The sequence below is a fragment of the Panulirus ornatus genome, chromosome 68 (assembly GCF_036320965.1).
Source record: "Panulirus ornatus isolate Po-2019 chromosome 68, ASM3632096v1, whole genome shotgun sequence".
NCBI classification, from domain to species: domain Eukaryota; kingdom Metazoa; phylum Arthropoda; class Malacostraca; order Decapoda; family Palinuridae; genus Panulirus; species Panulirus ornatus.
This window is the reverse complement of record NC_092291.1, coordinates 26,260,892-26,283,195: the sequence shown is the minus strand read 5'-3', so window position 1 is coordinate 26,283,195 and position 22,304 is coordinate 26,260,892. Positions and strand designations below refer to the sequence as shown.

The 22,304-nt window shown below is 44.5% G+C and overlaps 1 protein-coding gene across 3 annotated transcripts in view; it reads left to right on the top strand.

Moving 5' to 3' along the window:
• Vang (Strabismus domain-containing protein Vang) overlaps positions 1 to 22,304 on the top strand; it is a 679,794-nt gene that overhangs the window by 307,091 nt on the left and 350,399 nt on the right. For 2 of the 3 annotated variants that reach the window (XM_071659775.1, XM_071659774.1), the window contains exon 4: positions 15,241 to 15,273. The gene's annotated coding sequence lies outside the window, so the exon portion shown is untranslated. Of the gene's footprint in view, positions 1 to 15,240; positions 15,274 to 16,355; positions 16,502 to 22,304 lie in introns of those variants that run through there. The other variant, XM_071659777.1, reaches the window with a different exon arrangement.

Below are 22,304 nucleotides of genomic sequence, written 5' to 3'. Positions count from 1 at the left end.
TCTGAGAATCATTCGAACATTTCTCGAATTAATACAAATTCGGCTCGAGTCATCATTCAAGGGAACCGTCGTTCCGTGAAACCTTCTTGAAGGTTCGTAAGACCAGCACAGCCCACTAACCTCTGGGTTTAGTTCAAGTTTTCAGTGTCATCAGTCCTGAAAAGGTCCTTCCAGCACCCGTCCAGTTCAGTGGAAGCTGTACATAAATTTCCTCCTTACGTAGCCTGTCTTATGTCGTATCGATGCTATACTTTTTCCTATTGTTATCATTAGTCGTTTCTGGTCCATAGAAGGTATTATAGTATTTGCCTCTTGGTTATATTGAAGTAATACGTCCAGACTCTGGCGTGCGTTCAAGACGAGACGGTAATTTCTCTGCTGTTTGTTGTTAATGTCATGGCTCTCCATAATAGGCTTTGTTTTGATTCTGAGAAAGAAGTTTGTGTGGTGACGGAGCTTCCAGGGATCACCATGGTCTGGTGTGGCGTGTTTGTGGAGGCCGAGTGACGGTGGAGTGACAGCCTGAGAGGTGAAGTGAAGCCTGGACAGCCGTGGCGTGACGAATGGTGAGGTCACGGTGAGGGACGTGTGGGTTAGCACACTCATGCCTCACTTACCCTACAAGTGCGCTGTACTGGTCTCTTCGTCGTATTCAGGATGACTCACCTTCCAGTTCTCTGTGTCACTTCCAGGCGTCGTTGAAAAGCATTTCTGGCATCTCTCTCAACCCACTGGGATCTGGCTAAGACCCTTTGTGATCCCTGTGACCCCTTTTTGCCCTACCGCTCTCCGGATGAGCCTGGGGTGCACAACAAATCTACCGGGGTTACCGGCACAAATCAAACAATCTCTGACCATTGTCATCTGTCGCAGAATATATGGCTCTTTTCTACCCTTCGGCCTAGAGATTCACACGACCCAAGTCTCGACCAGGATTGACCTAAGGACGAGTCAAAGGCTCTTGCTAAAGTTACCTTCTCGTGTGATAACCTCTGAAGATCTGAATACCTTAAGCACTGAAGAGTTACAGCAGCTCACATTAAGAGTTCGTCTGACTCTGTTGTGTACGAGGAGAGTTAGCAGCTCAGGAAATCATCTCATTTTCATGGTAAAATGGGAGATCATTTGAGTAGTTCTAGGACCTCCCTCCTCTCCAGTGTGGGTAGTTCTAGGACCTGCCTCCTCTCCAGTGTGGGTAGTTCTAGGACCTGCCTCCTCTCCAGTGTGGGTAGTTCTAGGACCTGCCTCATCTCCAGTGTGGGTAGTTCTAGGACCTGCCTCATCTCCAGTGTGGGATGTCCCTTCTCTCCTCGTCGCTCATTCCTCTTGGTTCTGGCAGCGTCCTCTTTTCGTTCCGATGGATCTCCTCCATCAGTTCTGTTACTTATGACGATAGGACCATAATGATGATACATATATGAATTTGATCAGAACATAATATCATAAATCTCTCCTATAACAATCCTCCTTACCTAAAACTTGATGGCAGGTTTGGTGGTGACCAAGATGCATTCTCGCTCCCACAAGCCTCAAAAATGTGATTTTTTTGTGATAATTTATGCATAGTGTCACTTCCGAAGTATGAGTGGCTGTTTCTGTATGTATAAGTGTGTATGTCCAGACATGTGTGTATTTGTAATTGCATATATGTGTGTGCATTTTTGTATTTAAATTTTGTTTGCTCAACTCGTCCATAATTCTGGTCATATAGTACCATTTCCTCAGATAGTTTCTGACTCCTGTCTTGCATAGTTTCTCGTTGTACCCCTCAAAGCTGAAGATAGGTTCCTGTTGTTCCTTCTAGATCACTGGCTCCCATCCTCGGGTACACGGACCCTCAGGGGGTACGTGAAGTCACATCAAAGGGTACGTGAGATACAATCGAGAAGCAGGAGGCAAGTGATTTAACTAGGCTGTCTAGCTTCAGCAGACCACTACCTTGGCACATATCTTGGTTTGCTCAAAGCTGCATTATCTTGGGAAGATATGTCAATATATAAAGGAAGAAGACAAACGAGTCTAATGGACAGATAAGAATCACCATTGCATGAGGGTACGTAATGCCTTACACTGAGGCCAAGGGTAGGAACCGATTATCTGGTTGGTACGGTCCAGCCTTTTCTGGTCCATGTGACCATCGTTAAATCTTTAATAAAACGTGTCTCTGATCACATTCCCTCCCACATACTCCTGTCTTTTCCACCATGATCACTTCTAAGGTTGCTGATCTTTTCCTGTAGTTTACGTTTTCGATTTCAGGGACAATTATTGTTGCCTACCTTTGGATTCCCTCAAACAGATGGCCTTATATATTGTTTGTATACATAGAGGATCTATGGATTCTTTCGTGCAAATGTATAAAGCATCCGTACATAGCGTAACGCCATTGGCACTGCATACCTTAATGTGCATCCAAACAATGTTGGATTAATTCTTTTCTCTTTTTTTCGTCTTTTCCGATTAAAAGAAAATGGAGCCATAGTCATTATCAAGACTCGTTCACGTCAGCTCCGGACGTCCCATGGCAACACTGACATTCACGAGTTTACAGTTCCCTGTTTCCTGTAGTAGAATAAAAGACTGAGAGATACGTCAGTTCTTATATATCCCTCTCACAGGAAGACTCCCTCTTATTTCTTCCCTACAAGGTGGGACCCATAACTTTTTGTTGGATTTTACGGCCAGCGACCTACGAGGAAGGTCATTAGGCCTGCAACCCTATTCAATATGTGATTGAAATCATCAAATATTCTTAAATGTCTTTCGGGTTCCTCCTGGGGAGCTGAGAGAAAATCTTTATTAATGATTTATAGGTTTCTGATTAAATCTAAACTAGACTATGGCTCTCAGGGGTATGCTTCGGCGAGCGAGTATACCCATAGCTTGGCTGTATGTCATTGTGTTCCATCACTTCGCGTTTTAACTCGGTTTCATCTCTTGACTCCGTGTATCTGACTAGTGCTGGAGCCTGTGTTAGGTTTCGAGTACTCCTGATAAAGCAGTAGATTTGGAATAGCAGCAGCCCCAAGACTGAACCCTGCGGCACACCACACACACACTTCTTACATGTTTTCTCTTTTCTCTTGTGTTTGGGTACATTCCAGTCTACTGCCGGCTCCTCCTTCTATGGCTGGTTAGAATGATTTTCCTTTTCCAAGGTCTCCAATATGGGATAGTGTCAAATTCTTTCAGGCGATGGAAAACCCTATAATACATCCATCCGCTACTTTTCATCTAATCTGCTCTTTTTACCATGAAATCCAGATGATTCGGAATACATGTCTTTCTAGTATGTCTATGTTGCATTTTCACTCACTCAGTTTTCCAAAGTCGTCATTCAATTACTTACCTAATCTCTCTCTCTCTCTCTCTCTCTCTCTCTCTCTCTCTCTCTCTCTCTCTCTCTCTCTCTCTCTCTCTCTCTCTCTTCGATACCTGTCTTTCCTCTCAGCCTCTCCCACACGCGTGCTTCTGGCAGTCAGTCCACAAGGATCAATTTCTTCTCATACATTGTAAATTATTGGTATGGCAATATCAAATGAGGAACCATAGATATTGTCGAGGGAGATCTACTTAACCTTAGACACACACACACACACACACACACACACACACACACACCTGGCGTAGCTGGTGTGTGTGTGTAGGAGCACATATCCACAAGGTCAAGAAACGGGCAATGCGAGTATGAAACTCCCTCCCTGTCACACGCAATGACCACAAATAGTAATGACATAATCATGGTTTATATGCACGCTCAAAACCGGACACTCACGCACTTACCACTCACACTTACAGAGGCACATGTTATCATGAATGTTACCACAGAGGGGAAACTGTCAGCTGGTAGCAGACGGAGAGGAATATGCTGGTGATGTTGTTATCAGAGGGAGATCCCCACACGATGTATAGAGAACTCTGGAGGTAATGGTCAAGACTACGTGTATGTGAGTGGCAGCAGTGATGTTCAGGTGGGTGACACAAGCCAGGTTTAACGGGGAAAAGACGCCGGAAGTGCTTTTGAATATTGGTGATTTTGCCATAGAATACGTAAAGGAATATGAATATTTGGGTATGATACTTGATCATGGAAGGACGAATGAATGATGAAATGAAGTTGGTTGACGAGGGGATCAGAAAAACGGTGTCATGTTTGAAATGTTCGAACATAAATCTACTGATGCCTCAGCCGTAGGAGCTGTTCTCTGTACGGATTAACTGAGTTAGCCAAGGATCTCTTGCACTGCCTAGAAGTACAAAAACCAGGGAAAAAAAGATATAGAAGTCATTCAGTACAATTCCTATAGGGAAATTAACGTACCTACGTTCAGAAATTGTGATGATTTAAGGAAAGATGAAAAGGGAATATGGTCTAGTTAAAGGATTATAATACTTGGATTCGAAATATTTGGATATAAGAGATTTGGTGATGCTGTATATTAGTGAGTTTATAAGGGACGGACATATCTCAAGGGAAATGGGTCAAAATCTGTTGTATTCCTGATTGAGGGACTATAGCATCGAACGAGAGATGACCAGATATAATAAATATGATGAAGAAAGTCATGTTAGTGATCTAGATATCGATCACGTAATATTGCCAGAGAGGAGAGGGAATGTTATTATTTGCCAGCAGACAAACGTTCCGGCAAATGAAAAGATTCGTGGAATCAGAAAGATGATGATGATGTATGCTGCACGGATGGAAGTGTCCACGATAATAAGGGGAGTGGAATGGAATTTGTGACATGAAGAGATGGGTCCTGGAATAAGAAATGTGGTAGACTGAGTCGTTTTTTCTTTTTACGCGTTGGAGGCTCCAGTCACGGACATAGATTTATATCAAGGTCGGGCCTTAATTGAAATACAAAAAAGGGTTAATGAGTGGGAGAAAGAAGAGATGAGGAAAAGTATTCAAGAAAATTTTGGAGGAAGTGGAAAACTTTTCTTTTCTTTTTTTTTAAAAAGAAGATTGCCAGGTCATAGTTGTTGGGAAAGATATGAAGAGGAAGAGAGTTCTAGAGCTTCGATTTGTGGGAAAAGAAAAAGTTATCAAAACGGCCCACCCTTGAGTTGCCAAGGGCCACACAGTAATCATGTGAGGCAGCAGCTTGCTGAGTACTGCAAAGTCTAGCAAATGGTGGGGACACGCGTAGCCAGTTCTCGGGAGCAAAACCTGACGCAATACCTATAGAAGAGTGAAAGTGAACCAACATTACGGTGAAGGGAAAGTGGGTCAAGATGTGAGGTTCATCCCAGAGGCGAGAGCAGTACTGCATACGAAGACGAAGTGATACAGTTTCCTCGACACTGGCTGAACCACTTGCTGGTAATGAGGTTCCAAAAGATGAAAACAAATGAACTCTTAAAAATGATACATTAGTAACAATCAACCCCCTACATGTGCTATTGACACATTAGAAATAGATGTTATAGAAACTTTGCTTAGTAAGGAAATTGAATATAGTGTTAAGAATTTTGAAAATAAGGGAAGAAATGTTATATTCTTGTAAGCACCAACGTGTTGGATTGACTGGGTTTGAACCGGCTGACACCATGGCAAAAGATAGACAGAGAGGAAATGAGACAAATATTCATGCAACGTTGTTGCGGGGAAATTTAATGAGATGGATCTAAAGAAATGAGAAGAGATTTAAGTAAAACAGTAGCTTTATAGACTGGTGTGATAGGATATGAAGAGGTGTGGGATACCATACGTGTGGAAAGATCAGGCGTCATGGTGTTGCTGAGGCTAGATTACTAAGGACACAGTAGTGGACAGGAAGGTGGAATGAATAATGAGGACGAAGGTAAAAGACGTATCATATGTTTTGAAGATGAAGAGGATACAACTAAGCATTATACTAAGGGCTGTAGTATACTCTGGGTCTATATCTGGAGATTATGTGATCAGTAATAGCCAGTAATGCTGTTGAATTAATAGAAAGGATTAATGAAGTTGCTAAACAATGGAAATGATGTAAGTATATTGTTAAGTGTTGCTCACAAGTACGAAGCCAGTTGAAACTGATACCATTGTATTGCAGGCACTTCTGCGCATTGCGGATGGTGTCCTCTTTTATTTTGAACTGAAAAGGACACTAGGAATTGAATATATATATATATATATATATATATATATATATATATATATATATATATATATATATATATATATGAGAAGTATGTGTTAAGGCATAAAGCAGAGGTACGTCTGGGTGAGAGTGGAGAGTGCTATGAATTGAGAAGAGGATGGTTAGAGGGAGGGAAAAAACTGAAGAATGCAGCTGGCGTGAAAGAAGACGAAATGTGGAGTGTAAAGTAGGAATGAAGGGTAGCGTATGAGAGGAGAGGTGGAGTGTGAGGTGGAAAATGAAGTGAAAGATGGAAGAAAATATGAAACTAGAGACAGAAGGTTGAAGTCTGGGACCGTACGTGTGTGTGTGAGAGTGAGAGTGTGTGAGAGAGAGAGAGAGAGAGAGAGAGAGAGAGAGAGAGAGAGAGAGAGAGAACTGTTTTTAGAGGATAGGCTTCAAGACTTCCAGATGTTTGGGAAACTGGAGGGACGGGCTGGAGACAAGGCCAGGTTGGTCCTCAGCATGAAGGCCGGACAGTATATATATATATATATATATATATATATATATATATATATATATATATATATATATATATACTGTCCGTCACTGAACGTTATCTCTGAAGGGGTCAGGTAACAGTCTCTACACCCATGAGCAGCAGGGTCAAGCCCTTAGGAAACATTAGTCTTCCAGACGATACAGTTCACGTCACTTTACTGTTTGTTCCTCCGTCCATCTGCTTGTTTGTTCCTCCGTCTATCTGTTTGTTCCTCCGTCCATCTGATTGTTGTTCCTCCGTCCATCTGTTTGTTCCTCCGTCTATCTGTTTGTTCCTCCGTCTCTGTTTGTTCCTCCGTCCATCTGTTTGTTCCTCCGTCTATCTGTTTGTTCCTCCGTCCTATCTGTTTGTTCCTCCGTCCATCTGCTTGTTTGTTCCTCCGTCCATCTGTTTGTTCCTCCGTCCATCTGTTTGTTCCTCCGTCCATCTGTTTGTTCCTCCGTCCATCTGTTTGTTCCTCCGTCCATCTGATTGTTTGTTCCTCCGTCCATCTGTTTGTTCATCCGTCCATCTGTTTGTTCCTCCGTCCGTCTGTTTGTTCCTCCGTCCATCTGTCTGTTCCTCCGTCCATCTGTTTGTTCCTCCGTCCATCTGTCTGTTCCTCCGTCCATCTGTTTGTTCCTCCGTCCATCTGTCTGTTCCTCCGTCCATCTGTCTGTTCCTCCGTCCATCTGTTTGTTCCTCCGTCCATCTGTCTGTTCCTCCGTCCATCTGTCTGTTCCTCCGTCCATCTGTTTGTTCCTCCGTCCATCTGTCTGTTCCTCCGTCCATCTGTTTGTTCCTCTGTCTTTATGTTTGTTCCTCCGTCCTTTTCTTTATCTTTTCGTTAGAGGCTCCGGTCACGGCAAAAGTCCACATCAAGGCCGGGCTTCATAGAAATATAAAGACGATTATGAAAGGAAAAAGGAGAGACAAGAGAAAGTCTCTACGAATTTCGGAGGAAGTGAATAACCTGTCTTTTAGAATGTGTCAGGTCATAGTTACTGGGAAAGACATGAGAGGGTAGAGAGTTCCAAAGCTTCGAGGTGGAAGGAAAGAAACAGTTATCAAAACGGCCCACCTTTCTAGCCTTTGTGCTATCGCAATTCTATTCTATCGTCACACATGCAGCCAGGGGATCTATACCGTCACAGAGCGCGGTTGTCTCGTCTCACACTGCCATGGTGGGCTGTACCATCACGCTAAGCTGTCGGGCGTCATAAGAGCCAAGCTCTACCTTTTCCAAAGGACACCGTCCTCCGTCACAGCACCGCTTGATTATCTCTGCGTTGACTAGATTAGAATTCCGCTTCGCCTACAATGTGGACAATAAATCACTTTCTTTTTTTTTTTGAGAGTAAAGCGAGATTAAAAAATGAAGCTTTTTGTTGCCATGTATATATATATTTTTGTGTCCCAGACATACGCGCCGGCCACCCATGGCCACACAACTCGCCTATCTTTGACTTCACCAATTTATGGCCACACTTCACTCACTCATAGCCACACTTCATCCATTCATGGCCACGCTTCATCCACTCATGGCCACACTTCACACATTCATGGCCACATTTCACCCACTTATGGCCACACAGTTCACCTATCCTTGGCTTCACTTCACCCGTTCATGGCCACTCTTCATCCATTCATGGACATCTTTCACCCATTCATGGCCACCTTCCACCAATCTATGGCCACACTTCATCCGTCCATGGTCACATATCACTCATACATGGTCACACTGTACCCATCCTTGGCCATACATTACGTCCGTGGCCACACCCCTACCCATCCATGGTTCATGGCCACGCCACCTATCCATGACCACACACAACATAGTCATACCCCCGCCATAACCACATCCACACCATAACCACATTCCCACCATGCCCACACACCCCACCATGGCCTCACGCCCGCATCATAACCACACCCCCACCATGCCCACACACCTCCACCATGCCCACACACCTCCACCATGCCCGTACACTCCCATCATAACCACACCTCCACCATGCCCACACACCTCCACCATGCCCACACACCTCCACCATGCCCACACACTCCCATCATAACCACATCCCCACCATGCCCACACACCCCACCATGGCCACGCGCCCCCATCATAACCACATCCCCACCATGCCCACACAACCCCATCATAAATACACACTCACCATGCCCACACAACCCACCATGAATACACATTCACCACAACCATACACTCACCATAACCACATACTCACTATAACCACACACTCATCGCTTCCCCTGCCACTGGTAACATTCAACTGTGCCATTCCTGTACCCATCACATGGTCCCTATTTTCCTATCTCTGGCACGTTGGATCATACACATCTGTGTCATACCACTATATAACTGAAGGTTCGACGTCGTTAACTGTGTATGTTGTCTGATACACTGGGATGCCCTGACTGCCCTGCCTGACCCGAGATGATCATGAGGGTTGAGTGGGAGCTGCTGTCAGAGCCACAGTCCCGTCCTGGGTGTTGAGGGGTCGTGCTTAATGAGGGTCTATTTCGGGTTCCGACTTGATGAAAAAGAGAACAGGATAAATATTGGCTCGGGGGAGTGCAGTGGTGTTTATGTAAACTCGCCACTTGACTCAGAGGCAAAGAAATACAAAATGTGTATGAAGACAATACTGCTTGTTGGTTGACGAACGTGTGGATCTCCCTGGTGTCTGAGCGTGTAAGATATTTGAAGCTGCTGTTCTTTGCCATGGGGGGCACGTAGTCCTGTCGAGCGGCAGTTGGTAGTAAATTCTGCAGATTCTAATGGAGGTAATTTAGGCAGAGTAAAATAGCAGAAAAATCAGTATATTCGGTTTAAGCCTCTGCAGTTATTCTTGTCACAGTTGATATGAAAAATGTCACAGTCAACTTCAATATTTTTTTTTCCCTATGTTTTAAGAAGGTGTCGATGTGTCTCGCTGTGGACGTTCCACTGGGGTGGAAGGTGGAGTTGTAGACTCCACTGTGGTGGTAGGTGGAGTTGTGGACGTCCACTGTGGTGGTAGGTGGAGTTGTAGACTCTCCACTGTGGTGGTAAGTGGAGATGTAGGCGTCCACTATGGGGGTTTCCACTGTGGTGGTAGATGGAGCTGTAGACGTCCACTGTGGTGGTAAGTGGAGATGTAGGCGTCCACTGTGGGGGTCTCCACTGTGGTGGTAGATGGAGCTGTAGACGTCCACTGTGGTGGTAAGTGGAGATGTAGGCGTCCACTGTGGGGGTATCCACTGTGGTGGTAGGTGGAGTTGTAGACGTCCACTGTGGTGGTAAGTGACGCTATAGAGGTCCACCGTGGTTGGAGTTGAGCCCACGAGGGAGGCTCCTCTGTTGGTTCCTTGCGTCAGGAACCAGAGATCAGCGTCCACCATGAGCCCTCCGTCATGCCACCCTCAGTAGTGGTGGCATCCCTGAGGTGGAGGCTGTCCCTCCTCACCCGGGACATCCTCGCCTCTGTGTCTCAGAAAAGATCGCGTTTGGCTGACTGTACGACTCTCAGATGCTCCGAGGTCTTGTGCGTAACTCAGGGTTAAAGACGAGGAGAGCGCCAAAGCGCATGATGCCAAGAATGTGAGGCAAAACCTGCACCATCATATTGATCCTTCCGGCCAGACAACACGGCTCCCGTGGGCCTCCACTTGTGTGTGTGTGTGTGTGTGTGTGTGTGTGATTACTATTTTTGTTTTACGAAGGAAGAATTTACACCTGTATTGGCCCGTCTCATTAGTACCATGTCTTTACTCCTGTGTGTACACACACACACACACACACACACACACACACACACACAGCCTAAGCCAGGTACTCATTTATCGACCAACCTGTGGGTTGGCTATGGGCCGACTGTCGCGCCCCGGATCCGAACTCATGCGGAGCCGACCATAGGCTGGCCCGTGCTGGCTCATGTGATGACTTACTCGTACATCAAGAAGAAACTTTCAAAGTAGCCGGCACTCGCTCCTTACCTCCTGTAGGGCATCGTCCCCAACCTGTTATGGGATATCGTTTCGTTACGTCTTTATCATCGTAAGATATCTTGGTTATCTTGAATGTTCCTTTCGTCCACTGGCTGTGTACTCGGCTCATGTCATACCGTCAAGTGAAGGGCCAACCTCCCTTCCTCCTCTTTCCTCTCCCTTGTATCCTTCAAGATCTTAAGATTCCAATAACATTTGGGTAGATTTCTCCCATGGGTCTCAGTACTGTGTCTCCTCACTAGTTACAACTAGTCTTTTTATCTCTATATATACTACTTTTCGACCTCGTGTCCCATCGTTCTGATGATTTTGTTCATCTTGCGCCAGTGGTGTGGGAGTCCTGGTCTCGTATATCTCGACACTCTTATCTCGCTGGGTTGTCTTGGGTCTCGCTCGTCAGACCCGACATTTTTTTCACTGAACGTCCAACATCTTCTCGGTAGTATATAAACAAGTCTCTTTCCCAGTGCGAATGCCGCCTGGATATCATACACCGGACTGAAAACAGCCCTCACGGGTTTTGTCCCTACCGTGCTCTCTGGTTCTTTATGTTCGCTTAGATCCAAAGGCTTCGTGACACGTAGTCGCCTGTGTAGTCTCTCGCGTTACATATCCTTCTTTTGTCTCCCCCATGCTCGCTCCTGGGGCAGGTTTTAATCCCCGTCAGAGCTCTGGGTTCCATTTAATACTGCCTTTTCTCTGCCTTCGTATATTCCTTATTAAGGCGCCGCATTTGTTTCATTTTCTTCCATTAGCTCCCGATATATTTTCCTTAAGTTTTCTGACAATGTTTATCAGAATTCTTAGTTTAAGATTCTTCCTGCCCCTCGCCCGACCATTTCTCATGCTTAAACTAGGTCCAGTTGGCCATCCCAGATACGTATATCATGTGTGTGGTTCACACTCTTTCCTCTCTCTGTTTACTCTCGTGGCAGCCCACCGAACAGGGAGGTATGTTAGCGGTACTACCTGCCTAGGTCACGGGAGGATCAGCGACGGCTTCACACACAGCCTGAACTTCATTGGCTGTCAAATTTCAGTCCTCTGGCCCAAGTTGTCTTTTTTCTGCCTTATCAACACGTAGGCTGCTGGCATAGTCCCTTCAATCTCGCAAACAACACTTTACATCCCGCAGTTAACAAGACTCAGTCTTCGTAACTGGTTTTTGTTCTGCGGTGAGCGCTACGCAGTAACATTGGCAAAAATCCTGTAAGTACTGGTAAGTCAAATCTCCTTCCTCTCACACTTAACAAATTTACTGTCCTAATTATTCAGAATGACTCGTTAGTTTCCTTTCTTCCTCGTCGTAACTTACGTGTGTCAGCCGCTGCTTCTGAAACGTTCAAACATTTCCAGAAGTCACGCCACCTCTAAGGATCTGTATGGGTCTTACACGAAATACGGAGTTACCGATGTGTCTTTTTTCGTCATGAAACTGCAATAATAGTTTGTCTTGTCTCGTGTACCTAATGGGTGAATAATTAATGTCTTGCATCTAGCTTTTCAGAGGACCAAAGTTGTGTTGTATCTATAAAGACTTATTCATTATCTCGGCAATAAAGCCTTCCTAGTTAATATTCGGTGTCAATTATGATGTACGAGATTCGTTCAGAGTCCTGGGGATATACCGCTGCCAGACGTACATGTTTTTGTATATTCCACTGGAATAAGAAGAATTAGAATAGATTTCGAAAGAGATATTGTGATTGAAGTTTATTGAAAATTTGGTATACTTCTTAAAATATGAGTTTGTAATATGATTCTTCGCTTAAGATAACAGGTGACTTCAGATTCTCAAGGGCAGACACTAGATGTCGCATGAATATATTGTTTTTATCACACACACACACACACACACACACACACACACACACACACACACATAGGAATATATATATATATATATATATATATTTTTTTTTTTTCCAAAAGAAGGAACAGAGAATTGGGCCAGGTGAGGGTATTCCCTCAAAGGCCCAGTCCTCTGTTCTTAACGCTACCTCGCTAATGCGGGAAATGGCGAATAGTTTGAAAGAAAAAGATATATATATATATATATATATATATATATATATATATATATATATATATATATATATATATATATATGGATTTGTCACATATCTTTCCAAGTAACAAACACAGATGCATTGACAAATGATAATGTTTTTATTTGCTCGAAATCACCTATAATATTTCGACTTGATTTTTTCGTGTGTGTGTGTGTGTGTGTGTGTGTGTGTGTGTGTGTTTAAAGTGGTCAGAAAGCGGGAGTGCCTGGTGCGTGGCTGGGTGGTATATGAGCAACCCACTGGGGTCTGAGAAGGACCCTTTGTGACCCCTGTAAACCTTTTGCGCTACCGCTCACAGGATGAGCATGGGGTTGCACAATAAACTGGCCTGGGACACCGGCACAGATCATATCACTGAGCATCGTGGACTGGTCTTAACATACCACATCAGCATATATAAGCCTCTTCTGACCAACAAACTACGTCATTTTCCCCATTAAATCTCATTACTTTATCTCCAAAGCTTTCGAGGCAGTTGACTGACGCAGACATATTATAAACTACACTTTGGTCGCGTCTATATCACCGGAGAATAATACAACGTCGCTGCAAAAATACTATTGATAAGACATGTGTATAATTATGGCCTGGGGAGGTCTGATGAAGCCTTATCATAAGCCTCATTAATCCTTGTAACTCGAACATCGTACAAGAAAAATGATATATAATTTCAGTATATTGAATGTATATCAGACCGCACTGTAATTTAACTGACATCACAGATGAAGTCATTTAGATCCAAACAAAAAAATGGTATATATATGAATGTGTATGCATATATCAGTATATCTTATCAAATATTTGATACCTGGGAAATAATTGGATTATATAATTAAGATATATTTCATTGGATTCTTTTAATTCCAGTTAGCCTAAAGATGATAATCTACTCTTTAGTCTGGCTAATAATTTTCCAGTGTGAGAAATGACCATTTGATGGAAGTTAACATTATAACAATAATTAAGAGAATAAAGTAGCATGTGCAATGAAGCCTTCGTTGTGTAGTGGTTAGCCTTGCTATTCAACGGGGCTGAGATAGAGTCCCGGACATGGCCGCCGGCTCACAGCCAACACAGCTGTTCATCCTTCCCTTTGAAGCTGGTCTGTGAATGCGTACTTAGCGTATATTGGAGTGTGTATATCTTTGTGTATACCTAACGGTAACATATGAAATATGTACGCAGTTAAGAGACGAGGCGACACGAGTTTAAAAACCTCTCCCCCTAACACACAAATGTTGATAACACACACACACACACACACACACACACAAGTGCAATCATGAGGAAAGATAATAGTAAACATAGTGGTGCAGACATAAGCTTGTCCACCAATACAGAAAAAAATAATGTACTTAATGACATTCTTCCTGCACTCTGACTAAATCTCTTGGGATTTCTTAAGCACAGTGGTGGAGGTGGACGCATCTCAGCAACAGGACATTAGCGTTAATATGTTAATAGACTATCTAGGATGACGTGTGTATATACCAGTGCCATCGATCATACATCACCTGCGTATCGCACCGTGGGCCTCCTGATTGCACCCCCCCCCCCCTTCAATTCAGGCTATACACACACACACACACACACACACACACACACACACACACACACACACACACATAAATTATGTAAATTGTTCATGGCTTGCTTGCTAGGTCTCTAATTTACTGCCAGCTTTTAAACAGAACAACGTTCCTAATGATGATATACAACACAAACAATGTGTTCCTCGTCACCCGCTGACCGGAAAATGTTTAAATACCAGATAACTGATTGATGATAAACCTTAATCATTTTCAGTAAGTCTGTGTGATGAGGAAGCTAGAGACGCTAGGATCCGCCTCATATGTGAGGACGCGACGCTTTGGCTACTGGGCGAGCCTAGTCTACTGTCGTGGTTAGGGCGCAACACTGGCTATTGGGCGAGCCTATTCTCCTGCCGTGGTTATTTATATGCGAAGATTAAAAGCCTCAGCTGGTAATACGTATAGCTGGTCCCGTGGCTCTTACAGCTACTGGCCTTGTGCGCTCAGCAATCCACAGACTTGTACCGCATTAGGGCGCGGCTATGTGATGTGAGGCGCGATATCTAGGTAAATAGATTGTTAGTGTGTGTTAGTGTGTGTGTGTGTGTGTGTGTGTGTGTGTGTGTGTGTGTGTGTGCATAAAGGGAAATAAACGGGAAACAAAGCCGTCTTGTACAGCAGGTGAGGCCATATTTGCCGCTTCTAAATAAATTCTTTCCCAAGGGAAGGAAAAAGATATTCAAGAAATAACACATTTGAACTGTCTGTTTACGTGTGGAAGATGTATTTGTCCAGTTCTTTCATCAACAACGAAGATTTACCCAACTGCATTTTAGTGCATGGTTTATTGCACTTCATCTAACGTGTCAGAGACCTGTTTGGTTCACATCTAAATACAAAGAAATACCAGGATTATTTCAGAATATTGTGGTCTTGACTCCCATTTGTATAACTGTTGACTGTGGTAGGAGTCGTCTGGTTTATGGCTAATTTGTCTTTCTTCCCGGCAGGTGTGCGTCGAGCTGGGATCCTGGCCTCAGCAGGTGAGATACACGCTGTTTTATCACACTTTCTCATAGTTTCTTATTGATGCTGGCCAGAGAACACTAGCTGTTCCTGACCCTCCAGAGGTGTCAGGTGGTGCACACTGGGGCAGAAGGCTCAGCCCTGGGGGATCACGAGTCGTTCCTTGATCCTCCAGGCGTGCCAGGTGGTGGTGCACACTGGGGCAGAAGGCTCAGCCCTGGGGGATCACAAGCCGTTCCTTGATCCTCCAGGCGTGCCAGGTGGTGGTGCACACTGGGGCAGAAGGCTCAAGCCTGGGGGATCACGAGTCGTTCCTTGATCCTCCAGGCGTGCAAGGTGGTGTTGCACACTGGGGCAGGAGGTACTAAATGCGTCGGAGGAAGGCCAGTAAGACGCCCTCCAGCTCCGGGAGATTTTAGACGCGGGTTTCTGCGGTACACGGCCGGCGGGAATGAATGATACGCTGACGTTTGTAGAGACTTTATGAGACGCTTTTGGTTGTTGGAATTAGAGAGAGGGAGAGATAAGACAGTACCTACCTGCGATTACATTTAAAGAGATTTTTCTCCCTGGCTTATTATCTGTCTGCCTTTTTTACTCTCACCACGCAAATCTGTTAGTTTCTGATATCATCCGCTATCAGCAACAGCATCGAAAGGACCCGGTGATTCGTTTGCCTTTCGAACTCCTTTGTGAACTGCTGAACTTGGCATGTTGTTATGTTTACTCATCTTTCGTGGGGGGACGTATTAACACGTTCACCTGCAGTTTGATTTTTTTTTTTATTTTGAACTAAAGTTACATTGTGAAATTTGGCTCAGAGGTCTGAGGCACCAGTAGGTCACCACCTACATTAATAACTCTACAGTGGCTGTCGGGCACACGGGACGAGTGCGGAAGAGGAGCAGTGAGAGGACAGGATGTGGGCTGTTCCCTCCTGCACTCCCGCCAGGGGTCTGGACTGAGTGCCTCGCCGCCTGACGTTAAGGTCACCATTAATATATTACGCCAAGCGGCCAGCAGACCTTCAGGCGCATCCCTGACTGGGACCACAGTACAGGCGGCTCTTCTGGCCAGGCTAGCTGCGTGTCGTAGTGGCGAGGAAGATACACACACACACACACACACACACGATCCCTTGCGGGTACATTTCGTCGTACATAACTAGTGTTTGTACTCTGCCGCTCAGTGCACGTGTCACATTGGGTGTAACGCTGGTCTGGCGTGTCTTGGTTCCTTCTTCAGGTAAGTACGATGACTTAGAATCTTATAATCACCTCTCTGTCTACTTACATAAGCCCTCCTTTACAACCTGCCTCTCTGTTGTGAATTGCTTATCGACCATTTTCAGTGAGAGATTTGACTAATTTTTTTCCCTCGTAATAGAAGCGGCTGAATACAGTGTTTGATGTACTTCAGGGAATCGTAGGTCAAGTGTTGGGTCTCCGGGAGACAAGGAAGTAGTAATAATACGTGCAAACAGAAAACGGAATAAGAGGGGAAAAAAATTACGAAGGAAACTTATTGTTTTCTGTCCAGAGGAAGATCCTACCAGCGCAGGAGTGACTGGGCTAACCTCACTATTGGTGAGGGAATTTGTGGGAGGAAAATATTCTTCTCATTTCTTAAGCTTTTAGAAGAAATGGGAGGCATGGGAAGACAGAAAATACCCTGTGTGAAGAAAAAGTGAGGAATCAGGTTAGATCATGCAGTGGGTTTGTGGTGTCTGAATTGTCTGCCTTACGAGGATCTGATACACGGGAGGACCGTGGTTTTGGTGCATCACACGTGACACCTCGGGAATGGTTAGGAGAGGAAGCGATCATTTCTTCCCTCTGTTCCTGGCGCTATATCTTTAACGCGGGAAGCTGCAAAGAAGTATATATATATATATATATATATATATATATATATATATATATATATATATATATATATATAGTTGGCGTAACAGTCCGCTGGACGGGTAAAATAAACCCCTAGACACCCATTACCGTCCTTATGTAGAAAAATAAAGAATACACACACACACACACACACAGATATATATATATATATATATATATATATATATATATATATATATATATATATATATATATATATCATACTTTGTCGCTGTCTCCCGCGTTAGCGAGGTAGTGCAAGGAAACAGACGAAAGAATGGCCCAACCCACCCACCTACACATGTACATACATACACGTCCACACACGCACATATACATGCCTATACATTTCAATATATACATATATATACCTACACAGACACATACACATGTACACATGTGTATAATTCATACTGTCTGCCTTTATTCATTCCCATCGCCTCCTCGCCACACATGAAATAACAACCCCCTTCCCCGCATGCGCGCGAGGTAGCGCGAGGAAGAGAAAACAAAGGCCACATTCGTTCACACTCAGTCTCTAGCTGTCATGTGTAATGCACCGAAACCACAGCTCCCTTTCCTCATCCAGGCCCCACAAAACTTTCCATGGTTTACCCCAGACGCTTCACATGCCCTGGTTCACTCCACTGACAGCACGTCGACCCCGGTATACCACATCGTTCCAGTTCACTCTATTCCTTGCACACCTTTCACCCTCCTGCATATTCAGGCCCCGATCGCTCAAAATTTTTTTCACTCCATCCTTCCACCTCCAATTTGGTCTCCCACTTTTCGTTCCCTCTACCTCTGACAAATATATCCTCTTTGTCAATCTCTCCTCACTCATTCTCTCCATGTGACTAAACCATTTCAAAACACCCTCTTCTGCTCTCTCAAACCACACTCTTTTTATTACCACACATCTCTCTTACCCTTTCATTACTTACTGGATCAAACCACCTCACACCACATATTGTCCTCAAACAACTCATCTCCAACACATCCACCCTCCTCCGCACAACTCTATCTATAGCCCACTATTTCTTCAAACATACCAATTTTTGCTTTCCGAGATAATGTTCTCGCCTTCCACACATTCTTCAACGCTCCCAGAACTTACGCCCTCTCCCCCACCCTGTGACTCACCTCCGCTTCCATGGTTCCATCCGCCGCTAAATCCACTCCCAGATATCTAAAACACATGTTCTCTTTCACGCATATTTTGTTGAATACCAGAGCACATCTACATCTGAAGAGCTTCCCAATTATTTCCTCTAAACTTCTGGCAGGTTCAACCTTCTGCGGGAGACTCATATCGCCTCTCTAAATAGATCTAACCTCTGATGTTCACAAAAATACAAGCAGTAACAATTGTATTGCAAAATGTCGGGAACTTTGCCCCATTTTTTTGGCGAAAATATGTCAGTTTGTTTTCCTGTACGATGTGTGGACGTGTGTACACAGTCAGTGTTAGAGTATGAGTGGTTGGTTGTTTAGGCGTAAGTCCTATCGACTGCCATGGACATTATGGCCCTCCTTGTCAAGTTATAACCTGCCAATTGAATAAATCGTACATCTTCATATGTTCAGTGTGTGGTCTGAGGAAGGACCATAAGTGTATGGTCTGATGAAGGGGACCATTAGTGTGTAGTCCGAAGAAGGACCATCAGTGTGTAGTCTGGTGGAGGGACCTTCAGTGTGTGGTCTGAGGAAGGACCATCAGTGTGTAGTCTGATGAAGGGACCTTCAGTGTGTGGCTTGAGGGAGGACCATCAGTGTATAGTATCTATGGAGAGACCATCAGCTCTCACTATACGTATGGCCTCCTGATGAGTAATGGTTGATCATTTGGCTATTTGGCTCTATACCCGTCGATATCTTGGCTCATTACGGCTAACGTCATATCATAATCAGACGAAAAAACCTGACCAACTTTTGGTGTTCAAGATGATTTTAAGACCATACACACCGTCTCTGCGTGTCTGGCTTTTGATGAGTAATGGTCGGATGATTAATTTGGACTTGAGGCATATCAGCTAACTGGATCGTTAATCCCGTCAGCATCGTTACAACCATTGACTCAAGAATCTTGAGCACCTCAGTTAGGTGTCAGAACCAAATGTACAAAAAGCTGCGAGCTGTAAAGACATTGTGCACCCACAGCAATCACCAGCCGTCACGCGACGTGCAACACCCGTATAATGAGACAAAAATCTCCCCAATACAAACCCATCTCAATATGCTTCGCAGTCGGTTCTTTGCAACAGCATTAGACCCTTTACTTCTGATCTACTTCATAACTAAACACCAACCTCCAGGGTAGAAATAAAGAAGCTGACCTCTGCCTAACTTTTCAACAGCCTGTACTTCCCTGCCTCACATTTCAGCAACCTGCACTCCCCAGTAAACACAGCAGTAGCAGAACATGTTAGTGTCATGTCATATATAACCGAGGATCCCTTCTATGGGTCTCCTGCTGTATCGTGGCTGTGCTGCAACTGAGGTAGTGAAGTGATCGACTCCTTAGGAGCCACAGGTTCCTTGACATCTCCCCTTCTACGTTAAGTTAACTGGCTATTATGTAGCCTCGCCGAGGGTGACTTTTTCTCTCACAGTGTAACTACAAGCAGGGGGAGTTCGGTAACACCTGACAAAACACACAAACTCTTAAATGACCCGACAAGCACTGAACAACTACCCTTCCACTCCAGTCTTAAACCCCATCAGACACACTCGTCTGAAACTACACTCCCCAGTCATGCACGGGTTACGATTTCTAGTCTGAGATCTGGACATCAAACTCTAACATTCAAACACCGTTTACGTGTATCATAAGACCCGTCATGCTCACGATGCAACTCTCCGTTGAAGACACTGAACACATACCAAAAACTCATGATGTGAGGAGTGTTTTGATGTTCTCAACTGAAAAGTCATTTTTGGTTATCCAGAAGAAGTCAGACAGTATCACTGTCTTACAAACAAGACCCTTGAGACTCTGCCTAAAGAACCTCTTCTCCACCAGGTCCGATCCAGACGCTCCCTGTGCCTGTTAACTTTGCAGGCGTACCTGCCTCTCCCGCGGACCCTCACTGTGACAATGTATGACAGGCAGGGAAGGTCCGCAGGCTGCGCTGCACGACGGGCCACTGACCAGTGACCTTAAACAAGACTCCTAATTCATGGATTTAGTTCATACTGTCAGAAGACTTGCTATCTTCGAGGCCTCACCTCACTTCTCCAGGACAAAAGATGGCATTAGTGTCTTTATGACCCCCACAAAGATCCCTGTGTCTTTAGTATATAATCATAGAGTTTACTTGTGAGACTTGAAGTGGATCGTCCATATAGATAACTGTCAACCACCACAGATCTAGGACCCAGATAGTCCATACCAAGACTTGGAACTTCTAGTTCGATGGCGTGTAGTTCTGGAGAAGCTCAAGGGATCTCATGTGTCCTCGCAAATTACTTGATGCTTCTCCCGCATCGAAGTGGTATCATGTGTTATTCCATGGCGTTGTGTAGCTTGCTGGAGACGTAATGCTATGTGCATGTGACTAGAACGTTTTCTTCGAATGTAGGTAGACTTCATTTATACCTTCTGTCGAAAGGCATCAAAGAAAACGTGAAAATCGCGTATCACTTCCCTCTGCTTCTTGCGTGTGTGTCTCCTGTGGTATCACTGTCGACCGCAAGTGATCTCAGAGCTGCTCCAGCAGAACACGACCAGGAACTGTGCCTGGCGTCCTGAACAATGTAATGACTTGCTGCTGGTGCAGGCCAATGCATGCGTCCCTTCCCTGGGCTGGGTGACTAAGTCCTTCTCCCTTCCGTTGGAATACAGTACCACCCAACACACACACACACACACACACACACACACACACACACACACACACACACACACACCAGACTTAAGGTAATGGAACTTATGAGTACGTTTTCCTCGGAACTTACCTCGCCCATGTATGTACTTGACCGAATGATTTTATGGAGTAGGGCAACAAATGTAACCCTATAAGTGCCCTCCTCCTCACCACCACCACAGTGTTTACCACACCGTCACGCCTAAGACCGTAGATTTCATATACGCTTAATGAAGTCGAATTAGAAGTCCTTCAGCAGCATCAGATACTTTGTAATATATGCCAGTAGAATCATCCAGGTTCATAGATTATACGAATAGGAAGAAAGGAAAAACGACAGATATGCAAACGACAGATATGCAAATATTAGAATTATATTATGCAACTGTGAAACTGGAAACGAAAACTTTTATATTCCACTTGCAAGAGCCTCCTCGTCCGTGCTGCAGAGCGAACTCTGATGGTGAACAAAGTCATGATGAAGGATTCTATCATTCCTGTGATGCATTCTGAAGTCTCGACAACTTTTGTCATAATAACGTAAAGTATTATAGAGTGTGAGCATCACGATGCAAAGCGTTGAGGAGACATGATAGGATCGCTTCCCTATTACCAGGTTAAAAGTTTCTGTGTTGTACAGTTATTCTTGCACGAGTGCTCGTACTCGGTCATGTACTCATGCACAAATACTCGCACCTGTACGCATGAAGAAGTACTCGCACCTGTACGCTTGCACAATTACTAATACCTGTACTAATGCACAAGTACTCGCACCTGTACTCATGCACAAGTACTCGCACCTGTACTCATGCACAAGTACTCGCACCTGTAATCATGCACAAGTACTCGTGCACAAGAAGTCTCACTCATGCTGTGTTAGATGTACACGTACTCTTTCTCACATGTAAGTCTCACAGTTGTACTCATAAACAGTACCTGCACAATCCCGACACATGCGGGAGGTAGATGATGTGCGACGAAATTACTGGTGACCTTTGACCTGTTTTGGAAGCACTTTATTTTATGACCGGCTGGAAGATCTAAGAAGCTTCTGTTCTGACCACACACACACACACACACACACACACACACACACACAAACAATCCATCCATAAGGGCTTCAAAAGATCAGACGATATTACGAGGGACCGCAAAACCGTAGTTTCTGTGTATGTTGGAAAGGCTTAAAAAACCATCTGACGGACGCCTGCATTTGTCTCGAGATGGGTCAAGCCCTGGAGGAAGTGGGTTAATACAGTCTTTGTCATGGCAACAATACCAGCTCGTCTTAAA